We start from the raw sequence: 25,186 nt of genomic DNA on the forward strand, positions 1-25,186 counted from the left end.
TCAGCATTATCAGCACCCCAATGTTCTTCCTCTCCAAATGCAAGGTCAATGGACTCTTTGCAGTGGCTGCCTTTATGCCCATGCTTCCCACATCTTGAACACTTATCCTTTCTTCCTCCAAGTCCTTTTCCCTCTGATTTAGCCCTAATTCTTGTCTTCCTAGGTCTGCCAGGTGGCCTATTTTGCAATGGAGCACTCAATTTAAATCCTGGGTCTACAACATCCCATTGTTACTTGCCCTCCAGAAGTGGCAGATTATCAGCATAAGTAGCCTTGAATTTTGCCATGGAGAAATACTCATGAACATGCTGATCAATCTCAGTAACTGGACCTCTCATTGAAGTGATAAAGTACAATGCATGTATGTATGGTTGTCCTGTTATTTGGCACTTTCTACAACTACAAGTATGTGTTTGCAAATTAACAGGATATCTCCACTCTCTTTTTTCCTTGTCAATTGCAGTAATCTCTGCCTTAAATGTGCTTCTTTTCACTACGGACATATCGAGGTCTTTTGATTTTGCATGAAGCATAATCATGATTTTTTGGGATTATGATGTGCCCATTGTATGTCCCAGCTGCAGTCTGTTGTCTCAAGTCAAACTTTTCCATTATGAACTGCCTAATTTTGTCAAGCAAGTCCACAATGTGTATCCCCTTCCACTTCTTAATTTTGGAATTGAATGACTCAGCTAAATTGTTATTGACATAATCAACTTTGCATATTTCATTGAACAAGGCCCTGGCCCATAGTCTGCTATGATGCTCTTCTAGGTACTCTTTCACACCAGGTTTGTTGTACAGCTGTCTAAGATGATAATTGTGTTTTTTCATGCTATATGTCACTGAACAGGGCCACAAATTATCATCAAAAAAATTCCTCTAAATTTTTTGGAGAAATTAGCTGCCAAATGCCTCATGCACTCCCTGTGCTCAACTCATGTGAATACATCTTCAACAACAGTCTCTAGTCCTTTGCATGCATCTGTGTGGATGACAGGACCTGGTGGATGTTCTATTAGTTCTTTTAAATTCTGGAGAAACCATGTCCAACTATCTGTATTTTCAGAATCAACAACTCCTACTGCTACTGGGAAGATCCAGTTGCAAGCATCCACTGCACATGCACTCACAAGTTGGCCTTTATATCTGCCATTCAGTGCTGTGCCATCTACTGCAAAATAGGGCCTACATCCATCTAAAAACCCCTGCCAGCATGCTTTGAAAGAAACAAACACTCTTCTAAAGCACTCTTTTTGTCTAGTTCTTCCAGCTATTTTGTACTCTACAGTGTGCTTGTCAATGTTAACTACACTTCCAGGAGATGCTTTCTCAACTTCTGCCTTGTAAGTGTACAATAATTGAAATGAGTCAGTCCACTTACCATAAATGTTGTCTAGTGCCATCTGCTTTCCATAGAACACACTCATGTATGGGACTTGCAGGCCATATTTTTTCTTCAGGTTCTTTTTCAACTCTGTAATTCCAACCTCTGAATCCTCTAAAACACAATGCTTCACTGCATCAGCAACCCATCTGCACTTAGCTGACTTCAGTCTTTTCCTTCTGCTTACACTTGGACAAGTATGTGCAGACTGGTTCACTTTGACCTGCAATATTGAATGTTCAATTACATGTTAGACATACTTGCTGCAACAAATAACTGAAAAATATTTGCAATGTAACTACATATGCACCTACTGTTTGTACCTGGAACAATGAGCTATTTCTCATTAAGGAGGCATGCATCCTCCATCTACACCACTTATAAGCACAATGAACGGTCAACCTGGTAGGATCACTCTTGTCTACTACATACTCACTCTGAGTTTTAATTGAAAATGTAACTAGTGCATTCCTACAGTCTAAAGCACTGGAAAATATAGTTCCTTCTTTTAAAGAAGGATCATCTCTGTTGTACTGCACATCTGGCATTCCATCATCAGAATCCTCACTATATCCCATGACCTGGTCCTCCTCCAACTCATCTTCACCTGGCTCATCAAACATTCCTTCTAGTGGTGGCATATAATCTTCATCCCCATCATCATTTGTCTTCTTGGCCTTCTGTTTTGTAACAAACTGAGAGAAAAGCCTTTCATCCTCATCATCTGTAGGCCAGTCATCAGGAAGTCCCTCCTCAATATTTCGATCAACAGAATCTCTGCTCAGAGTAGGACCTGCATAAATAGGCACTTGCTCTGATGGTGTTCCTAGTACCTGCATAGAGCTCTCTTCTGCATCTGAAGCTCTCTTCTGACTGCTAACACTTGTTTTTCTCCCCCTGGATATTCTGCTCCTACCTCTAGAACTAGTAGATTTTGATTTTGTGCCACTGCTCTCTGTCAATCCTCTTTTTCTTTGTATGACATTGATTTCCAATTTGACTGGGAAATGAGCATGAATTCTAAACATTTTTTCTAACTCAGCATCACATTGGACTGGGACCCAAACTGAACTATCAATATCCCAGTACCTGAATTCAACTGCATCATGTATTCCCCATGGGTATTTAGCACAGATATGAGATCTAAACTGCACAAACTTCAGTGTGCTCTCCGCTACCAAAGGAAATGAAAATCCCGTGTTTCCTGCTTTTGTACTAGCAGGAACTAGAAGAGTTGTTTCCATTCTATAATCCAAACATATATAGTCCACCCTACGAATAACAATGAAAAACAGAAAAAAAAATCAAACCAAATGAGCACTACGAACGCAGATGAACACTAGGAATCAAATCGAACTACAATACGTATAGCAGGCTTCAGATCTGAAAGTACTGCACTTACCCCATCGGATTTGTGCTCCCTTCATGGCCGCCGCCAACGCCACAACCACCGTCGACCTCCATCCGCAGCGGTTGGCTCCGAATCGCAGCATAGCTCACATAAAGAGTCTTCTCCATCGAATCTCCACCGTGCCCGCCATTGATCTGGAGTTTTCCATGGTAGGGATCAAAGCCGCTAGGGTTCGGGTGAGAGGGCAATTTGGGGGAGAGAGCTAGGGTTAGGGTCGAGCGAGAGAAAGAGCACACAGAGAGAGTGAAGCGAAGAGGTAAGAGAGAGGGGCAAATATGTCAAACTGACGGCAAGTTAGCGGTCAAACAGCCTTGACTGGACGGAAACGGAGCAGAGGGGCGTTTCTATAAGTGGCACTGACGGCAGAGGGACAAAACTAAGCATACCCGAAAACTAGGGGCAAAACTAAGTAGTGGGTTCGAGTTAGGGGCACAGATGTAAATGTCCCTAAGAACAAACCTACTCTATACAATAAAGAAATTACGGCATCGTAACTTAGAATAAACCTACACTATACAATAAAGGATTTATGGTATATTACATCCACTGGGCATCGAAGTTCGCCACCAGTGATCATAAAGCGCAACAAAGAAGCAGATTACAAAAACTGGGCACCATTGCAGCATAACAAAATAATACTAAACCGAGACCACTTCCTAGACAGTTCAAGAAAGGTTAGCCTTGCGTAGGAACTGCTGCGCAAGCTACTGAGCAAGGCTGTGAGACCGTCCTAGCATGTTGGTCATAGTTTCTAGGTGTAGTTGTTTAGCAATGAGGTTCTCATTGGTGTTCCCCGCAATCATTCTTAGAGATAGGACTTGAAGTCGAAGTTGAGTTGCAGAATGCCTTTCTGCTAGAACTTGGGACTGAATAAGTCGAACTGATTCAGATAACAAATTCTATGAGCTTGTCTGACTGCTAGTCTCAAGTAACTTGAACACTACCTCAAGACAAGACTTTGGGGTTGTCTCGCTGTCTTCAAGATGTTTTGCCTTCTTTGCTGCAATATATGTTGGGTTTGTCTCACAGCCTTCAGCAGACTTGTTGACACGTCTCCAAGGTATCTATAATTTTTGATTGCTCCATGCTATTATATTATCTATTTTGGATGTTAATGCGCTTTATTTTACACTTTTATATCATTTTTGGGACAAACCTACTAACTGGAGGCCCCTCCCAAATTGTTTTTTTTTGCCTATTTTAGAGTTTCGCAGAAAAGGAATATCAAGCGGAGTCCAAACGGAATGAAACCTTCGGGAATGTGATTTTCTCAACAAACGTGATCCAGGAGACTTGGAGTGTGCGTCAAGAAACAATCAAGGAGGCCAGGAGGTAGGGGCGCGCCTACCCCCTGGGAGTGCCCTCCACCCTCATGGGCCCCTTGTTGCTCCACCGACCTACTTCCTCCTATATATATTCATATACCCCGAAAACATCTAGGAGCACGACGAAAACCTAATTCCACCGCCGCAAACTTCTGTACCCGAGAGATCCCATCTTGGGGCCTTTCCCGGAGCACCACCGGAGGGGGCATTTATCACGGAGGGCCTCTACATCAACTCCATGGCCTCTCCGGTGATGTGTGAGTAGTTTACTTCAGACCTTCTGGTCCATAGTTATTAGCTAGATGGCTTCTTCTCTCTCTCTCTCTTTGGATCTCAATACAAAGTTCTCCTCGATTCTCTTGGAGATCTATTCGATGTAATCTTCTTTTGCGGTGTGTTTGTCGAGATCCAATGAATTGTGGGTTTATGATCAAGTTTATCTATGAATAATATTTGAATCTCCTCTGAATTCTTTTATGTATGTTTGGTTACCTTTGCAAGTCTCTTCGAATTATCAGTTTGGTTTGGCCTACTAGATTGATCTTTCTTGCAATGAGAGAAGTGCTTAGCTTTGGGTTCAATCTTGCGGTGTCCTTTCCCAGTGACAGCAGGGGCAGCAAGGCACGTATTGTATTGTTGCCATCGAGGATAAAAAGATGGGGTTTATATCTAGATCATATTGCATGAGTTTATCCCTCTACATCATGTCATCTTACTTAAAGCATTACTCTGTTCTTATGAACTTAATACTCTAGATGCATGCTGGATAGCGGTCAATGTGTGGAGTAATAGTAGTAGATGCAGAATCGTTTCGGTCTACTTGTCGCGGACGTGATGCCTATATACATGATCATACCTAGATATTCTCATAACTATGCTCAATTCTATCAATTGCTCGATAGTAATTCGTTTACCCACCGTAATACTTATGCTCTTGAGAGAAGCCACTGGTGAAACCTCTGGCCCCCGGGTCTATCTTCCATCATATTAGTCTTCCAACACTTAGCTATTTCTATTGCCATTTATTTTACTTTGCATCTTTATATCTCTTTATTATAAAAACAACAAAAATATTATCTTATCATATCTATCAGATCTCACTCTCGTATGTGATCGTGAAGGGATTGGCAACCCCTTTATCGTGGTGGTTGCAAGGTTCTTATTTGTTTGAGTAGGTGTGTGGGACTCGAGCGTGATCTCCTACTGGATTGATACCTTGGTTCTCAAAAACTGAGGGAAATACTTATGCTACTTTACTGCATCACCCTTTCCTCTTCAAGGGAAAACCAACACAGTGCTCAAGAGGTAGCACTTGTGCATGCCATCAGGTATATCACCCTGAAACAAGCAGAGAGATGACAGGTTTTGCAAGTGTATAGACAAATTAACAAAGATGATAATTTTGCTGTCAATTCCATCCAGTTTCAAATTAGAAAATAAAGAGTAAGTTCAAAATATCAATAGCGTAATTTGGCATTGTTCATAATGCGGGGAGCTTCACCACACTACTGGATTACCATGTCTACATAACAAGCATAGATGAAGGGCAAACACAATCATTGTATCTATTTTGGTTAATGTGCACGGCATGTTGTTCATATCATCAGCCACATCAGCAAGATAAAACAGGAGATGACAAGGTGCAAATGTGGGCTGCTTCACCACACACTGGATTATAGGTCCACAAAAACAAGCATACATATAGGGAGTATTGAGTAATGTACATGGTATGAGTAAGGAATTTGGTTTTACAAGTAAAACTTGGAACTTGTTGTGAACAAGCATTTTGATAGAAACAGCAGTAAACGATAGGGAGTATGAGCAAATTAAACAGCAGTTGACGATAAAGGCTTTAGAAGGACTGAGTTACATTAACAGTTAACACCGGCTTTATAATACCCTTCTCCATGTCAAGGCAAGGATAACTCAAGAATTTCAACATAGAATCTTCTTCATCAGCATTGCTTGTACTCTACATTTTGTAGAGAGTAATTATAGATATGATAATACTAGAAGGGATAGAGGATAATGAAGATAAGATGCAGATTGATGCTACATAATCAACTACCAATCCCTGGAAGTACAAGCGTCACAAGACAAAATGTATTGACAAGAGCAATGGGCTACACTTCTACACCAATCCCTCAATAGGGGTAAGTTCACTGATAGACGACGTTCAGTCCTTACAAGAGGACTGCAGAGCTAAACCTCTTCAAAAGCATTGGGTTCATTATAAATTTATGTAAGAGTCCATATGGATCTTATAATGTCCACCAAATGGACGATAACGAGGCTAACATGTGCAGTGATGCTACATAATGAAACAGCTATGAAAGTAAGTATGGTCACACAGGGCAAGAGGTACTCATAAGAGTAATGCAGTGTGCAGTATAATTGCGAGATTTTGTGGTCCCTTGAGAATGAATGCTCTTCTACTAACAGTTTTCGTACAAGTGAGGAGTTAAGGCAAATGCAGAAATGTAGTTCAAATTGTGATGTGATATCATAGACAGTAACTTACGCTGTAGACGATCCCAATGTGTAACAAGATTATTCCAGTCACTATCTGATAAATGTAGCATCGGATACTTTACAGAAATTTCGTTTAGAGGCTTGCCATCAAAGTGTGCTTGCCTCGGGTATAAACGATACTTCATCAACGAGTGCTTGAAAAGCGCAACCAACCCTTTCTTGTCTTGACAATCTAGTTTGGTCCTTACCATGAATAACGTTAGTACATTACTTACGCGTAAGTTGCGAAGGAAGACTGGAAATTGTTCTGTGTCTGCGGTATAATCTTTCCATGTAGGAAAGATGCGCACAAAGTTCCTGACAACAGTATAAGCTTCATCTTCTAAACTGGGAAGAAATGGAACAGGGGTCCTATTTGCTGCAATTGGGGTTCTCTATGGTTTGAAAAGGGATTTGGCAACTGGATTTGGTGTACACTTTGCTGGAATGGGGGTTTTGCATCGTAGAGCTGGTGCTATGTCAACTGGCATCATCATACTATTTGCTGCAGTTGGGGTCTCCTGAGTTGGGGCATCAGAAATGAACAGTGTAGTAGGGCTAGAGTCTGCTAGAGTTGGGATGTTTTGTGGGTCAGGTGATATTGCAACTACACCTAATGGGCTATTTGATTTATCAGATGTAACTACCTTTTCCAAATACTTTGCTTGTGCTCCTCTGCGATTAGCAATCGCCCTCTTCCTTTTGAATGCCTGATACACAAGAACAACATTTGAATGGATAAATATGTATGATGACAGATGGAATACGTACTGAAAATGGATAGGCAGGTTGTATTCACATACACAATTTGTAAACTAAGCTAATGGCAGTGCAACAAAGTAGAAACGATGCAAAGCATCAGTTGCAAGATATGTGTGACCAATATAACCTTGGAAAGTTAGATAAAGCACCTTGATGGGTGAATAAGATAGGGCATCTGCCTATGACTCCTCCACTAGGGAGCTACATTGACTTAGGTCTGCCTCAAGCTCAGAATCACTGTTAGGATCATATTCTGAGCATGAATCTGTAGGTGGAGAGCGTTTTCATTGCATTGCATCTAGACTTGATTTCAGTCCCTTAATGCCAAGTTTGACAGCCATGGCATTGTTCTGCTTTATTCTTTTCATGCGCGCAAGCTCATAATCATTATGATGTTGTTCAGAATCTGAGATTCATGAAAACATAAAAAGTAGTCAGATTATCTATGGAATGCATTGCGGATTCAACTCGAAGAGTGTCAACCTATAAACCCTTGGATATGCAAAGTTCATCCCCAACCATGCTGACCAAACCACACACAGAAATACAAACCTCTTATGTCTCTATAACAGGCAAACACACTTTTCAAAACTGAAGTAGGAACATAAGAATCATATTAAATTCATATTTGAACAAATAAACTAAGGAATTATCAGTTGCATAATGTTTAGCTTCAAGGGTGGAGTGCTGGTAGTGCGACACAAATCAAATAGGCAGATTGTATTCCATGTAAAATATCATAGCCTATGTAAAAGGTGGAAATGACACTTTATTTCTATACAATACAGTGTTCGTTGCCCACACATGATGGAGGAGATCACACAGAGAAATACTATTCACTCATGTCTACGGTTCCAGTATTTTGAAACAGGGTGGTCCACCATAAAAGAATATTCACAACAAATATGAAAAGGCAAGCATAGATGTAGTGAATCAATCATTTACTTCTGAGCTTACTAGGAGAAGTATGCAGAATTGTAACTGCAATAAGAGACCGTCCAAAATCTGAATCAAGAAGTTTGTCTAGCACTTATTGTTTGCAACTAATCGACGTGAATAATCGGATATCATATCTAATGAGTAAGAAAGACAAGTAAAATTGTCAACAAACCTGGCCTGCAGTAGTAATCCGGGTCAATGTCACTACGACCAACAATCCAAAATGACTAGTGTCTGTCCCTAGGGCCGGAATTTTGAAACCCTGTGAACTTCACAGGTACTAAAGATTACCGAAATAGATCTGAATCATTAAGTGTAGGTAGCACTCAGCACACAACAAACCCTAATGATAGTCCTGCCTAATGAGTAATGAATCAATTAGAAAATGGGTGATGAGGAGTGGCTGCTGAGTATTGAGGATGTATCTTAGGATAAATCGGGTTGGCTTAGTGGGTGCTACACACCTGAGCCCTGAATGGACTGGGAAGGTAGGTACGGCGGCACGCCTGGGCAGCGGTTACGTTGTTGGTTGAGTGGCTCCTGACGTCCTGTTAGTCCAGCGTCTCCTCCTAGAGTCATGTCGTCCAGGGACGGCAAGTCGCCGGTGATGCAGGAGGCTGGGGCGAGTAGAGATCGGAAGTGCGCAACAGAACAGAGGGGAATCGGGGCCTGGGCTGACCCAAAATCCTAGTGTGGGCCGCGGCCCACCATGAGCACCCTGTAGAGATACACACCCGAGCAGCGAACATGCATTTTTGAAACTAAATTACGAACATTTAGCTTACCAATTAAATGACTCTGTGTTAATAATATTATATTCGTATTTGAACAACTAAGCTTGTTTAGCTTGATGGGTGGAGCAGTGCTATTATGACACGAAGCACGTATGCTGATCGTATAGTGATCATAAAAGGGGGAAACCCTTTGCTTCCTCTCCCCATTGCTTCTACCTGGTGCCATGGCGGCGCAGCAGATCACGGAGTCTGAGGTGAGGCGCCTGACACAGGAGCTCCAGGCCAAGGATACAGAGCTCATGGCCAAGGACATGGAGCTTTGTGAGCTCAAGGAGGAGAGGAGTGCCATGCTCCTCCGTTATGTGCAAGAGTTCACGGAGCTTCAAAAGCGGCAGGCGTCCACCACAAAGATGCTCGAGGCGTCAGCGGTGTTGCTGCAGAAAGCGGGAGATACGATAGGTCATCAGGGGAACCGACTGGCGCACGTGTGGGTCAATCGTGACGAGGTCCAGGATCACCTCAGCCACTTGGTGGACCAAGTTGCCACACACGTGTTGCGGCTGCGCGATGCCTACCGTTGTGCCAGCATGACCATGCCGGCCATCGGGCTAAACCCGTTGGACCACCCCGTCGACTTCAACGAGTTGTGCTACCTCTTGAGCATCTGTTGGTTTTCCCTTGAAGAGGAAAACCAACGGATGCAGCACAGTAGTGTAAGTATTTCCCTCAATTTTTCAGAACCAAGGTATCAATCCAGTAGTGTAAGCTTCTTTTGTCAGGATAGCTTGTACTAGCTATCCCCCTTCAAATTTGCCATTGTGGGATCCCTTCCCGCCTAATATTTGGGAAGAGGACCCGGGCCTCTATATATAGGACTAGCCACCACCGTAGAGAGGCATCTGATCTGATCCCATCTCATCTCATCTGATCTCATCTCATCTTGGACCGGATCCATTCCACCAAAGCCACCACACTCACCAAGCACAAGAGCACCTCTCCTCGGGAGGCTATTCTTCCCTTGTAACTGTTCATCCTCAGCCCAAGAGGCAATCCACCACACCACACTGGAGTAGGGTATTACACCACATCAGTGGCCCGAACCAGTATAAACTCTTGTGTCTCTTGTTCTTTGGGTTCGTCGAGCTAGGCCGTGAGATCATGATGTGTGCGAGCTAGAGAAGGGGAGAGATCTTCGTGCGCACCCCAGTGTTCGAGTCTCAAGGGTTTTGCTAGAACCCGAAATCCGACATTTGGTGCGCCAGGTAGGGGTGCACTTAAACTTTCCTCTTCGTCAATCCGCGCTTCGCCCCTCCACCAAGTTCATGGCCGATGCTTACCGGGCGCGCGCTGAGTGTCGGGCCGCCCTTGCCACCCGTGGCACTCAGAAAGCCCCTGTCGGTGGGCCTCCCTGTCATTCTCCGTCACCCTCCGCCAACGCCACTACCGTCCCGGCGGCAAACGAGAAGCAAGCCTCCTCACTGCACCCCTCGGTGCGGCAGGATGGCCGCACCGCCGCCCCGTCGCTGACTCCAGCCGGCTCATCGTCTCACGCTCGCCGCGCACCCATGGATGCGCGGCCGCGCTGCTCATGGCATGCGAGCTCCTGCGTTACTGTCCGGTCGACGACCTCTACAAGGACTGGTTGGACCGCGTCGCCGAGCTCGTCAGCGCCGCAGGGGGCTCTCCTGCAGCATCCCTCTCGCTGCCTCGCCCGCCCCCGGCTGCGGGCAATGTGGCTCACGGAGCGCCTCTGCCCCCTCCACACCAAGATGGCGCCCTCACGCCGAGACGTGCGGCTCATGGAGCTCCTCCGCCTCCTCCACGTCAAGACGGCGTCCTCGCTCCAAGTATGTGGTCCCGCGGCATGATCCACCACGCCGTGTGCCTGCGCATGAAGAAAGAAGCTACCAAGAGGTTCCACGTCTGCAAGAAAACGCTCCACTGCTCCCAGCACCACCATGTCAGGATCGCTTGCCGCGGTAGCGCCATGCATCACTTGCCATGGCGGCACAGGGACACCAGGATCAAGCTCCACATCCACGACGGGCCCCAGTGGCCATGGCAGGCTACCGTGCCTTCACACCTGAGCTGTGTAGCAATGTCTGGCCAGGCAAGTTCAAGCCGGATCTACCTCCTCGCTATGACGGCACCCCCGACCCTGCGGAGTTCTTGCAGCTCTATGAGCTGAGCATCGAGGTGGCCAACGGCAACGAAAATGTCATGGCGAACTGGTTTCCCATGGATCTCAAGGACGGCGCCCGCTCATGGCTCCTGAACCTACCCCCGGGCTCGATCTCCTCCTGGGACCAGATGCGCGACAGCTTCATCGCCAACTTCCAGGGCACTCGCGACTGCCCCCCGGCCGTGGGTGACCTACGCCGCATCAAGCAACGGCCGGCAGAGACCCTGCAGAATTACATCCAGCGCTTCAACAACGTGCGCCTCAAGATCCCCAAGGTGATAGACGAGGCCATCATCTCAGCGTTTTCCAACGGCATCTGCGACATCAAGATGAAGGAGGAGCTCGCCATCCATGAGGAGTTATGCACGACTTTGGAGTTGTTCAACATAGCAACCAAGTGTGTAAGAGCTGAGGAGGGGCGTTTCTCCCTCCTTGAGCTCCCCATGCGGATCCAGAGGAGAAGAAGGCCAAGGTCAAGGATGTGAAACGCAAAGGGGTGGTCGTACTCGCGGCAGAACTAGACACTAAGCACGACCGAGACCTCCCCGAGTCGTCCAAAGGCAGTCGTACGTTCTGCGCCTTCCACAACGTGCGCAGCCACAACACCAATGTCAAGAGCTCAGGTCCATTCAAGATGGATGCTTCGGTCGATGCCCCGAGAACAATGACCGGGGCTACGGCCGAGGAGGTGGATGAGGTGGAGGACGTTGGAACGACTATGGGATCCCGCCAGGAGTGGCGCAACTAGCCTCGCGAGGACCGCTGGCAGGATGAGCCTCGTGAGGGCGCCTGGAGGGACCAGCCTCGCGAGGATCGTCCCCAGGGAAACCCTGGTCTCCCTCCGCTGCCGCCGCCACCGCCACCAAGGAGGAACGACAACCACCAACGGGACGAAGGGGCTGGGGGCTTCTAGGAGCCGCGCGCCATCGCCTACATCTTGGGTGGCGCTCAGGCCCCAGCTTCCCAGCGCATCTTCAAGCAGTTCTCTTGTAACACCCCATATGTAACTTGCCATATTTGTATTCCAACTCTTGCCTTTTCCGGCACACAGTTATTTTATTTCCTCGTTGTCGGGTTTTTGTCTTCTGTTGTTTTGTCTTTGTCATGCATCTCATATCATGTCATCATGTGCATTGCATTTGCATACATGTTCGTCTCATGCATCCGAGCATTTTCCCCGTTATCCGTTTTGCATTCCGGCGCTCCTATATCCTCCGGTGTCCCCTTTTACCTGTTTTCGTGTGCGGGTATTAAACGTTCTCGAAATTGGACCGGGACTTGCCAAGCGGCCTTGGTTTACTACCGGTAGACCGCCTGTCAAGTTTCGTACCATTTGGACTTTGTTTGATACTCCAACGGTTAACCAAGGGACCGTAAAGGCCTCGTGTGTGTTGCAGCCCAACACCCCTCCAAAGTGGCTCAAAACCCACCTAAACCCCCTCCATCATCTAGATCGTTCGATCACAATCGCGTGGCCGCAAACTGTGCTCAATTTGGAGCCTCCTAGCTCCTCCTACATATAAAAAGGTCCATCTTCCCCGAAATTCGGACGAAACCCTAGACCCCTCCCTTTCCTCGCGCCGCCGGACAAAACCCGGCCGGCCGAACACGTCCACCCGCTCCGTCGGACGAATCAGCCGCCGCCGCCGCCGAGGCCCGTCCCGGCCCAGGGACGGCCCTCCCGCGCCGCCTCTCAGGCCGCGCCCCATGCGCCGCCCGAGCCGCCTCTTCCTCGCCGCGTCGCCTCGTCCCGCCTCCGCGTCGGCAACCGTGCGCAACCGCGCCGGCGACCGCCACTCCGGCGCTCCTCGCCCGCGCCGCCCTGCCGCATCATCGCTGCTCCGCCGCTCCACCACGCCGGCACCACCCCGACTCCGGCCGTCCTCCGTCCTCTTCCTCGCGACCGGATCCCCAAGTCCGGCGACCTCGCGTGCAGCTCCGGCGAGCTCGGCGTTGAACCTCGAGACGCGTGCGATCCGGATCCAGATCTGTGTTTTTGGTTGACTTTATGACCTAATCCCCGTAATTTTTGGCTTATTTCATCGCATCATAACTTTGTAACCGTGGCTCCGTTTTGGGCGTGTAGCATATCGAATTGTTCGCCTCGACGTGTACTTCATTTCATCTCATTGCATCATGTTGAGTTGAGCTCATCTTGATGCCCTAAATGTTGTTGCAAGAGTGCTAGTTTCTATTACTTTCATTTTCTTATCAGTAATTGATCATTTGTCATTTTTGCCATGATTGTTGTGTGCCTCCAATGAACTTGAGCCCTACATAAGTTTTGAAGTATGCCATGCCATCTTTACAGGGGTGTATGCCATGTATTTTTTTGATCTCTGTGGTGACTAGCACAAGCATGCGAAGTAGCTCTCGTAATGTTGCTGATTTCAGGGACTTAGAAAGCTGCTAAGTCTTTGCCCCGTTATTATTTTTATGCCATGTATTCATGTTGCTACCCAGTGATCCATGCCTCTTTTGAGCATGATCAGTAAGGATGTTTTGTAGATATTGAGGTGATCTATCCATCCATGTCTTTGTTTGCATTTATGGAGCACCCTAGCTTGACTCAATCAAGCTCTACTTTTGCTATAGAATGTTCCTGGCAGAATGTTTACATGTTAAGCATTTTTGCCGAGCTTGGTGTAGTTGATCCATGCATGCTATGTTGTTGTTCTTGTCATGTTTAGCTTCTATGCCAAGTCTACTTGATGGGTGTATGCTTAGTTTCTCGTGCAATGCTTTGTGGTGAGTCCATCGAGCTCGTAAACATGCCTACTTGATATCTGCTTTGCCATGTTCCAGTTTTCTGCTAAGTCTGAATCTGTTAACGTTAATTGCTATGTTCACATGGTTTCCATTGTATTTTCTGATCCCTTTTGGCTTATGGTCAGTAAGGGACTTTTGTTGTATACTTTGAGTAGCTTCGTACCATGCCTTCATTTGCCATGATATGTTCCTGTAGCATGTTGTTACCTTGCTCTAAACATTGCTTCTTGATGTTAGATTCCTGACTTGATGTTATTTTCACCAAGTCTGTAACCTGATATCTTTTGCACTTTTGCCATGCTTGTTTGAACCTGCTATTGAGTGAATTAGATGTAGCTCAGTGTTCATATTTGGTCAAGCATCTTGAGTGGATCCCTACCATGTATTTTTTTGCTATGTTAGAATGATGTAGCTTGTTGTTCTTGATGCATTTAGATGGCCTCCTGCTGTTAATCGAAAATCGGTGCCATATTTGTTTTGCTTGCCATTTGCAAACCGTGCATCCGATTCTGGTGATCTTTATGTCGATTTCGACCGAAATCAACTCATATTTCCAGTGGCACTCTTGGTTTTCCAAGTTGAGGCCAGGTTCAATCATTCGTTTTCGAAACATGCATATGCATCGCATATCACATCCCGCATATCATGCCATGTTTTGCATCATGTTGTTTGTGCATTGCACGTGGTTGATTGTGTCTCCCTTTGCTTGTTGTTCTTGCTTAGGTAGAGCCGGGAGATGAGTATGTGATCGAGGAGCCCATTGAGTACGTTTACGAGGATCAAGCTAACGTCAACTCGGAGAACTTTGCAGGCAAGATGACCATACCCTCGAAATCACTTCTATCTTTGCTTGCTAGATGCTCGCTCTTTTTCTATGCCGATGCTATGATACCTACCACTTTCTTTTCATGTCTCCCATATTGCCATGTTAAACCTCTGACCCGCCTTGTCCTAGCAAACCGTTGTTTGGCTATGTTACCGCTTTGCTCAGCCCCTCTTATAGCGTTGTTAGTTGCAGGTGAAGATTGGAGTTTGTTCCTTGTTGGAACATGTTTATTGTTGGGATATCATTGTATTATCTTGTCTACTTTAATGCATCTATACACTTGGTAAAGGGTGGAAGGCTCGGCCTTATGCCTGGTGTTTTGTTCCACTCTTGCCGCCCTAGTTTCCGTCATACCGGTGTTAGGTTCCTTGATTTTGCGTTCCTTACACAGTTGGGTTATAATGGGAACCCCTTGACAGTTCGCCTTGAATAAAACTCCTCTAGCAATTCCCAACATTGGTTTTACCATTTGCCACCTAGCCTCTTTTTCCCTTGGGTTTCCGGAGCCCAAGGGTCATCTTTATTTAAACCCCCCGGGCCATTGCTCCTCTGAGTGCTGGTCCAAACTAGAGCCCTTTGCAGAGCCCCCTCGGGGAAACTCGAGGTTTGGTTTTAGTTGTACGGAGCGCTCATCTGAGTGTGCCCTGGGAACAAGATATGTGCAGCTCCTATCGGGATTTGTCGGCACATTCGGGCGGCTTTGCTGGTTTAGTTTTACTATTGTCGAGATGTCTTGTAACCGGGATTCCGAGTCTGATCGGATTGTCTTGGGAGAACGAATATCCTTCGTTGACCGTGAAAGCTTGTGATGGGCTAAGTTGGGACACCCCTGCAGGGATTTGAACTTTTGAAAGCCGTGCCCGCGGTTATGGGTAGATGGGAATTTGTTAATGTCCGGTTGTAGATAACCTTAAACTTAACTTAATTAAAATGAATCAACAGAGTGCGTGGTCGTGATGGTCTATTTTTGGCAGAGTCGGGGAAGAGAACACGGCCTCGTGTTATGCTTGAACATAGGTTGTTCTAGGATCACTTCTTGATCATAGTTTCTTGACCGTGCCTTTGCCTTCTCTTCTCACTCTCATTTGCGTATGTTAGCCACCATATATGCTAGTGCTTGCTGCAGCTCCACCTCATACCTTTTACCCTACCTATGAGCTTAAATAGTCTTGATTGCGTGGGTGTGAGATTGCTGAGTCCCCGTGACTCACATATTACTTCCAAAACTAGATACAAGGACCGATGATACCGCTCCAAACAATCTGACTGAGCTCAAGTGGGAGTTCGATGAGGACTCAGGACGATACTACGTTTCTTTTCCAGACGATCAGTAGTGGTACCCGGTTGGGGCGATTGGGGACTTTGTTGCATTTGGGGTTGTTCTTTATTTTGGTTCCGTAGTCAGACCTTGATTGTATCTGGATGAATGTAATGATATTTATGATGTTGTGTGACGTGGCGAGTGTAAGCCAACTATGTATCTCTTTTCCTTATTCATTACCTGGGTTGTTGTGAAGATTACCTCACTTGCGACATTGCTTACAATGCGGTTATGCCTCTAAGTTGTGCTTCGACATGTGGGAGATATAGCCGCATCGTGGGCTTTACATGTTGGTAATCAGAGCCTTCCCCGACCTTAGGAGCCCCCTGATTGATCGAATCGCTAGCGTTGTTGAGTCTAGAAAAAATGTTTTGAGTCATTTAGGATTATATATATCGGAGAGTAGAATTCATTTTACTCCTCAGTCCCTTCGTCGCTCTGGTGAGGCATCCTGACGTAGAGTTTTGTCACTTCTCTTCTCAAATTTCACTAAAAAAATTTAGGATCACGCGGGTATCTTGGAATCGTTCCGATGGTTTTGTGACAAGAACATTGTTCTTGGTGCCTCCTGACATTTAGGGGTTGTGGCAGTGTCCCAGGGAGTTGAGCTTCGAGGTGTTGTCATCACAATTTTATCGTTGCAATTCTGGAATACCGGAGTTTCGCCGACATCGAAAATCTCTTTTATGCAGTTGTTGGTGATATAACCTCGACGCCACTCAGTACTGGGGCGGGAGTTCGGGAGTATCGCCATAACTCGTATAACGGATGCTTTTCGAAGGTTGAGATAAATGATTTATGAAGGTTTCTTGGTTATGTGTTGAAGGATGGATATAGCTGGATGTAGGATTTGCTATCTTTGGGTGAGATATTATGCTTCCCCTGTATCCCCAACACCTGATTGCATAACCGGGAAAGGTTCGGGAGTTTCATAGGTGGGAATTCATGTAGCTCTAGTATTTCTTCCGCGGATATTTGGTTTGTGATTGGGTAATCCTCACCAAGTATTTGTTCTTGTCTGTACCTTGTTGTTTTATTCGTCTACCTCTATCTAAGTGGCTTCTCAATTTATGGAAGTGTGACCATTTCAGTTGGAATTCATTCGTTCATTTTGTTCCGATGTTAAGACTATATGTTGCAATTTTTGATCCATTTGATTCAGCTTGAATATATGTCTGTCAAGATGCTAACGGATGTCACCCTCTTCAAGATGGCTCCTCCAACGCGTCAGAATCCTAAACCGATGCCACCACCTCCACCTCCGGAGGCATGGCAAGCTGTGATGGCCGCTACCAATGCCAACACGCAGCTGATCATGCAACTCTTGCAAGAGCGCAACCAAGGGAACCAAGGCCATGGCAACAATCAGAATCAGTTTGCTACACTCAACCAGTTCCTTGCTAACCAGCCAAAGACCTTCAGCAACTGTGTCGAGGCAACAGACGCTGATGATTGGCTCGTGGATATCTGCAAGCATTTCAAGTGCAGCAACGTCAGGCCTGAGGACTTTGTCAAGTTTGCCTCGTTCCAACTCAAAGACCAAGCTGTAGAATGGTATCAGCAATACAAAGATTCCAGAGGAGGTCGTGTGATTACCTGGGATGAATTCCGTCAAGACTTCAAAGCTCACCACATTCCTCAGAGTGTTGTTGAGAGCAAGCGTGAGGAGTTTCGCAACCTGAAGCAAGGCAGCTTGTCTATTTACCAGTATAACATCATGTTCCAGAAGCTCGCTCGTTTCGCTAAGCAAGACGTCCCTGACGAGAAGAGCATGATTTATCAGTTCAGAGGTGGCCTCAGAGAATATCTCCAACTAGCCCTTGTGCTTTTTGAGCTGCGGAAGTACGATGAGTTCTACAACATGGCACTAAAACAAGAGACTGCTCAACTCAAGTGCGATGCTTCCAAGAAGCGAGTCAGGGGTGCAACTCCATCTTCCTCAACTCAAGTGGTAACTAAGCAGCAAAAGTATTGGTTGCCTCCTCCTCCTCTATTCCGCCAGCCTTATCAGCAGAAGAGCAAAGGTGGCAATGGATCTTCCCACCCACCCAACCTAGGCTTTCAGAACAAGACTTCGTCTCATGCTCCAAGATCAAGCGCTCTGTATCATCGTCCGCTCTCGGAGGTCACGTGCAACAAGTGTCAGCAGAAGGGTCACTATGCCAACAAATGCTTCAATCAGAGGCGTCTTCCTCCTCCTCCTCCTGTGAGATCTGCCAGTACCGCAGTGGTCAAGAATAATCCCAAGCACGCCAAGGTCAACTTGATGAACGCAGCTCAGGCAGAGGACTCGTCAGATGTGATTATGGGTAACCTTCCTGTTAACGATGTTCCTGCAAAAGTTCTTTTTGACACTGGTGCATCGCATTGTTTCATATCTAAACCTTTTGCATCAAAGTATGAGTGCGATTATCAACATTTGCAAAGATCCTTATCAATCGTGTCCCCGGGCAAGCAAATGATAGCTAATATCTGCGTCCTGGATGTTACTACCACATTGGGCGACTACAAATTTCTAGCTTCTCCTATTGTTTTGGGCGACTCAAATATTGATCTTATTCTCAGAATGGATTGGCTTTCTAAGCACAAGGCTCACCTTGATTGTGCTGCCAGGCAGATTCAATTGACACATTCGTCTGAGGATGTAATCGTCTTTTCCTCTCGTGATGATACCATCCGACTGTTTTCTCTCAATGAAAAGGGTGAGCTCGATGCCATCTCTCAGATTCCAGTCGTTTGCGAATATCAAGATGTCTTTCCAGAAGAGTTTCCAGGAATGCATCCGCACCGGCCAGTTGAATTCGTCATCGATCTTGAGCTTGGCAAGGAACCTGTTTGCAAATGTCCTTACAAGCTTGGACCTGAAGAGTTGAAGGAGCTGAAGAAGAAACTCGATATTCAAGAGCGTATGGGTCTCATCTGACCAAGTTCTTCTCCATGGGTTTGTGGTGTTCTTTTCGTCAAGAAGAAGGATGGAACGGATCGACTTTGTGTCGACTACCGTCCATTGAACAAGAAGACCATAAAGAACAAGTACCCACTTCCCAAGATCAATGAGCTTTTCGAACAACTCAAAGGTGCTCAAGTATTCTCCAAGCTTGATCTCCGTATGGGCTATCATCAGATTCACATTGTGAAGAAGATATCCCCAAGACAGCGTTCAGAACAAGCTATGGTTCATATGAATACACTGTCATGTCTTTCGGTCTCGTCAACGCTCCTCCAACATTCTCTCGCCTACACAAATGACTTCATCATGGTCTACCTCAATGAAATTTTGGTCTTTTCCAAGAACAAGGAGGATCATGCCAATCACTTGAGATTGGTGCTGGATAAGCTCAGAGAACATTAGTTCTATGCGAAGTTTTCAAAGTGCGAGTTTTGGCTCGATGAGGTTCTCTACCTTGGACATATATCTCTGCCAAGGGCATAGCTGTTAATCCTAAGAAGGTGTCTGCAATTGTGAATTGGGAACCACCTCAGAATGTGAAGCAACTCCGCAGCTTCCTTGTGCTCGCAAGCTATTGTCGAAGGTTCATTGAGAAGTTCTCTAAGATCACGAAGCCTCTTTCCAACCTTCTCCAAAAGCATGTGAAGTATGTTTGGTCGCCTAAATGTGACATTGCTTTCAACATCCTCAAAGAGAAGTTAGTCACTGCTCCAGTTCTGACTCCTCATGATGAATCCAAACCGTTTGAGGTCTTCTGTGATGCTTCACTTCAAGGTCTTGGTGCAGTGTTGATGCAAGAGAAGAAAGTTGTGGCCTATACCTCTCGCCAGTTGAAGCCCAATGAAAAGAACTACCCCACTCATGACCTCGAGTTGGCGGCAGTTGTCCATGCTCTTTTAACTTGGAGACATCTCTTGTTGGGAAGGAAAGTGGACATCTTCACTGATCACAAGAGTCTCAAGTACATCTTCACTCAGCCTAACCTCAACCTTAGGCAGACTCGTTGGGTCTAAATGATCCAAGAGTATAATCCGCGTATCGAATATACTCCAGGAAAGGCCAATGTAATTGCTGACGCATTGAGCAGGAAGGCTTACTGCAACAGTTTGATTATCAAGCCTTACCAACCAGAGCTTTGTGAAGCTCTCTGTAAACTCAATATTCAAGTTGTTCCTCAAGGATTTCTTGCCAACCTCCAAGTCTCTCCTACTTTGGAAGATCAGATTCGTGAGGCTCAACTTCTTGATGCTATGGTGAAGAAGGTGAAGATTGGGATTGCCAAGAGTCAACCCAAGTACAAGTGATATCGTCTTGATGACAAGGATACTATATTCTTCGAGGATCGCATTGTTGTTCCTAAGGGTGATCTTCATAAAGTCATCATGAACGAGGCTCACAATTCACTCCTCTCTATTCACCCTAGAAGTACAAAGATGTACCAGGATCTCAAGCAGTCGTATTGGTGGACTCGAATGAAGCGCGAGATTGCTCAGTTCGTGAATGAATGTGATGTCTGCAGAAGAGTGAAAGCAGAGCACCAATGACCAGCTGGTCTCCTCCAACCTCTTGCCATTCCAGAATGGAAGTTTGACCATATTGAGATGGACTTCGTGACTGGATTTCCCAAGTCCAAGCGTGGCAATGATCCTATCTTTGTTGTCATCGACAAACTCACTAAAGTGGCTCATTTTCTTCCTATCAAAGAATCTATCACAACAGCTCAATTGGCAGAGCTATATACCTCCAGGATTGTCTCCTTGCACGGCATTCGGCAGTTGATATCTTCAGATCGTGGCAGCATCTTCACCTCCAAGTTATGGGATTCTTTTCAGAAGGTGTAACATCCCAAATTTTCAATTTGGAATGTTATACAATAGATCATCATTGCATATCATATTTTATTGCATTCTGGTTGATCCTAGAAATTTCACGCAACTCAAGGACCCTCGGAGAGAGTTGGGGATTTCGTTATTTTCATATTTGAGTTTCCTCAAATTTTGAAAATAGGATCATTTGATTTTATTTATTTTATCTTCAATTATTTCTATTACAAAAATATGAGAGAGAGAATAAAATGACTTTCCCAAAATAAAGAAATATTGAGGATTTAATAATAAAATCAAATAAGATTTTATTTGGGTTTTATTTGCTATTTTATTTGAATTTAGGAAAAATGCGCGTTTTTCAAAATTGCATCTAGGCCCCAAATAAATTTTCATCCTGTGCAGCTTGATTTTAGAAGCCGGGGAAAATTTATTTCGGGATTTTTGGAGTCCATTTAGTATTTCTTTTGTTTTTTTCCTGAGCGTAATTATTTAAAAAAACGTGAACCGACCTACGGGCCGTGTTAGGCTCGGATTCCTCCGGGGGAGGCTTTATATAGCGCCGCGTCGAGCCCCGCAGCCCACCCAAGCCGCGCCCCAAGCCCAAGCCGCCGTTGCCACCTAAACCCTAACCCTAGCCGCCGCCGCCGCCAGCCGCCGCCCCGCCGCCGCCGGAGCCCTGCTGCCGACGAGGTCGAACCGCCGCCGCCTGCCGGTTTTTTTTAGAAAACCGTTGGTTTTCACCGGGTTTTTTTTCGGTTGTTTTTCTCGGTTTAGTTAATTAGCGAGCGTTTGCTCGTTCATTCATTTTAACAAACGCGTTCTTCGTTTAGATCTAGATAACGAACGTTCGTTCGTTAATCTGTTTGTCGTTTTCTTTTTCTCGGATTTGTTCCATGATTTTTCTGATCGCGATTCCTGATCCGATTTTCTTTCTAGTATAACTTTTCGCTCGTTTATCAGAATCAGGTGATTCAAGCGCCTGGAGTTTCGTCTCGAAACGCTCTTTCTGATTAACCAACTCAATTCAAGTTTTTGCCTCTGTAAAATTTGACCTAGATCCAGATTAGTAAACGAAGCTTGTTTCTTTTGCCGTTTGTCTTTCGTTGCTTCGTTCGATTTGGTTCTTTTTGCCAACCGGAGTTCTTAAGTTGAACTTTCTGGTTAGATCTCTTATTTGAGTTTTACCTGTGCATTAGTTGAGTACTTATTGTATGCTTGTTTGTTTGCGATAGAGTACCCGGAGTGCGCCGCTTGCTACTTCGAATCGCTAGGTTTTGCGGATCATCAGCAAGGAAAGTAACACTTTGATCATACTTCCTATTACCCAGTTTTTATTGCATTAGATCAATCCTCAAACATTGCATGATTAGGATCTAATTAAATTGTGGGTTTGGGAAGTAGATGAGGTAGAACCTATTACCTGTTTATATCAAACCTTTGGGAGTTACTTCTACGTTTGCTTATTATGCCATGCTATGCTAGTAGACGTGGATTGGGTGAGTGTATCCATGACAAATGTGAGATTGTTAAATTAATGGTTTATCTAAGGTGGCAACTTAAATACACATCTGGGTGGATTGAGGCACCTGGGTATTCCAGCGATTGCCTATTTTTCTTTTGGACCGCCACCTAGGCTCAAAGGTATCATGAGATTATTCATACTAGAAACTTCTGTGTGCAGGGACAAGCTATTATGGGCTCTAGCATAGTTGATTAAGTTGTGAGAACTCTTCCAGTGGTAGACTAGCAGATGTAGGGGAAAGTAGGTGTAACGGTCTACCCGATCGTAAGGTGCTAGCGCTTCTGAAAGACTATGTCTCGGTCATCCATTTCTCAAACACCATGTAGTGCGAGAATCCCAACGGAGGAGATCGAGTCTTGTGGGGAAAAGTGTGCAAACCTCTGCAGAGTGTATAAACTAATCATGGTTAGCCATGTCCCCGGTTATGGACATCTTGAGTATCTAGTACTTGGATTATCATGTGAATCTCATCATGTTACTCTAATTAATTTCTTGGGTTTTAATGATGATGTTTAATTGGGATTGAGAGGGTGTTTACACTCTCAATGTTTAACAACCACCATGATAGTTAAATAAAATGTATTTCTTTGCAGTAGGGAAAATTGGCTTTACGCAAAACTGTAACCATAGAGCTTTCCACCAGCCAAATATGCATATAGTATAGCCTTATTCTTTCGTTGCTCTCTATGTGTTACATTGCCAGCATATTCCATGTGCTGGCCCTTTTTGGGGTGCAACGTTCATGTTGCAGACTTTTCAGACGACGAGTAAGGTGCCTTTAGGTCGTGGTTCTATACTCAGTGATGTCGTTGGAGTTGATGGACTCACTTATCTTCCAAGCCTTCCGCTGTTATCGTTATTAGATGGCCTTAAGCCATTTTTATTGTAATAGTTCTCTTTTGAGATACTCAATGTAATAAGTGTGTGGTTGCTACTCTGTTATAAATCCTTCAAGTACTGTGTGGTGTCAGCATTACTGATCCAGGGATGACACCAGAGCACAGAGATTGGACCGTTTGAGGTCTGGTCTCTACAAGATGGTATCAGAGCACACGCTGACTGTAGGACACGACCACTAAGCTAAAGCCCTAGATCACTACTCACTCTTCTCATTCTGACTCCTCATGTTTTCTACTCTTTTAGGATGGCATATGCAAGGAACAAGTTCATGCAACCGGATGAAGATACACCCTTTGGACGTCACTTGAAGGAAGTCACTAGATATCTGAACATAGGAGTACCAAGCTTCACCGGAACCTACAACGCCACTTTACGTGAAGAGGAGCGCTGGATGATTCAAGTTCAAGTTCCAGGAAGGACGTTCATGCCAGTCACTGAGCCCATAGAGTTTTGCTTTGATGCACCAACCTGGAGTCTAGGAAAGAGCATGGCATCTCACATCGCCATGGGACGCATTGGAGAAGTTTACCGCAATGTTCTCAAGGATACACTCTACCAGATTTGTGGGCGCCGAGATGAGCACTGGGAGATGATTAGCACCAGGAAGGATAGATCAATTGCAACTTATATCCAGGAGTTAAACCAGCACATACGACGTCAGGAGAACCAGATGTGCGCCGACATGATAGATCTGAAGAAGGCGAGGACAAGAATCAAGGAACTGGAGGAAGAACTCAAGGCTACACATGAAGATTATGAAGAGGAAATCGAAGTACTAGTGGACAAGAATGCCGACCTAACAATGAAGATTGGAATATTTATGGGAGGCCCTACACCAGTAGAAGAAGACGAAGAACCCAAGGAGATTCACCCGGAAGATTCCATCATCATCGATGATACCGACTCGGATCCAGATGATAGCGATGATGACTATGTTGATGAAGTAGGAGCAGATATCATGGAGTCTGCAACCGAAGAATATTTCTAGTAGACCACCCCATCAGTAGTAGTAGTCCACCATGTACATATAGTAGTCCGAGCACTTTTGCGATAGTTAGATCGATTGTATGCCTTTGTTTGACTGAATGAAGTGAATTGTTTGCTTTTGCCTCATGTGCATATGGGTAGTGTTTTCTCTCTAGACCCCTCTCTATTCTTAAATCTCATCTTTTCTAAACCCTCAGATGCCTCCGAGAAGTGACCCCGGATTTACCTTCCCACCGGAGCTCACTCAGTTGATCCAGTAGCAGAACACATTGATGCAGTTGCTAGTCCAGAATTAGAATCAGGGGAACAACAACAACAACCCACCACCACCACCACCTGTTGATCACTTAGCCCGTTTTCTTAGGCTGAATCCGCCGGTGTTTTCCAGTAGCACCGAGCCTATAGTACCAGATGATTGGCTCTGCAAGATTGGAAGGGAGTTAACCACTAAAGGATGTACTGATGCTGAGAAGGTGCGCTTTGCTGCACATCAGTTGGATGGACCAGCAGCATCATGGTGGGAAAACTACACTGTCACCTACCCTATAGCCACGGTGACATGGGACCAATTTCAGCAGGCTTTCTGTACTGCCCATGTTTCAGCAGGAGCTATGGCCATGAAGAAGCGCGAGTTTCGCAACTTGCGCCAAGGAGGACGGACAGTTGGCCAGTATGTGGAGGACTTTAGTAAGCTAGCCCGTTTATGCCCCAGATGACGTTGCTACGGATGCAACTAAGCAGGAGAAGTTTCTGGAAGGGCTGAATGATGAGTTGAGCATGCAGTTGATGGTAGCAACCTTCAACAGCTACTAGGAGTTTGTAGATCATGCTCTC

Source organism: Triticum urartu, chromosome 4 (assembly GCF_003073215.2).
Source record: "Triticum urartu cultivar G1812 chromosome 4, Tu2.1, whole genome shotgun sequence".
Classification (NCBI taxonomy): Eukaryota; Viridiplantae; Streptophyta; class Magnoliopsida; order Poales; family Poaceae; genus Triticum; species Triticum urartu.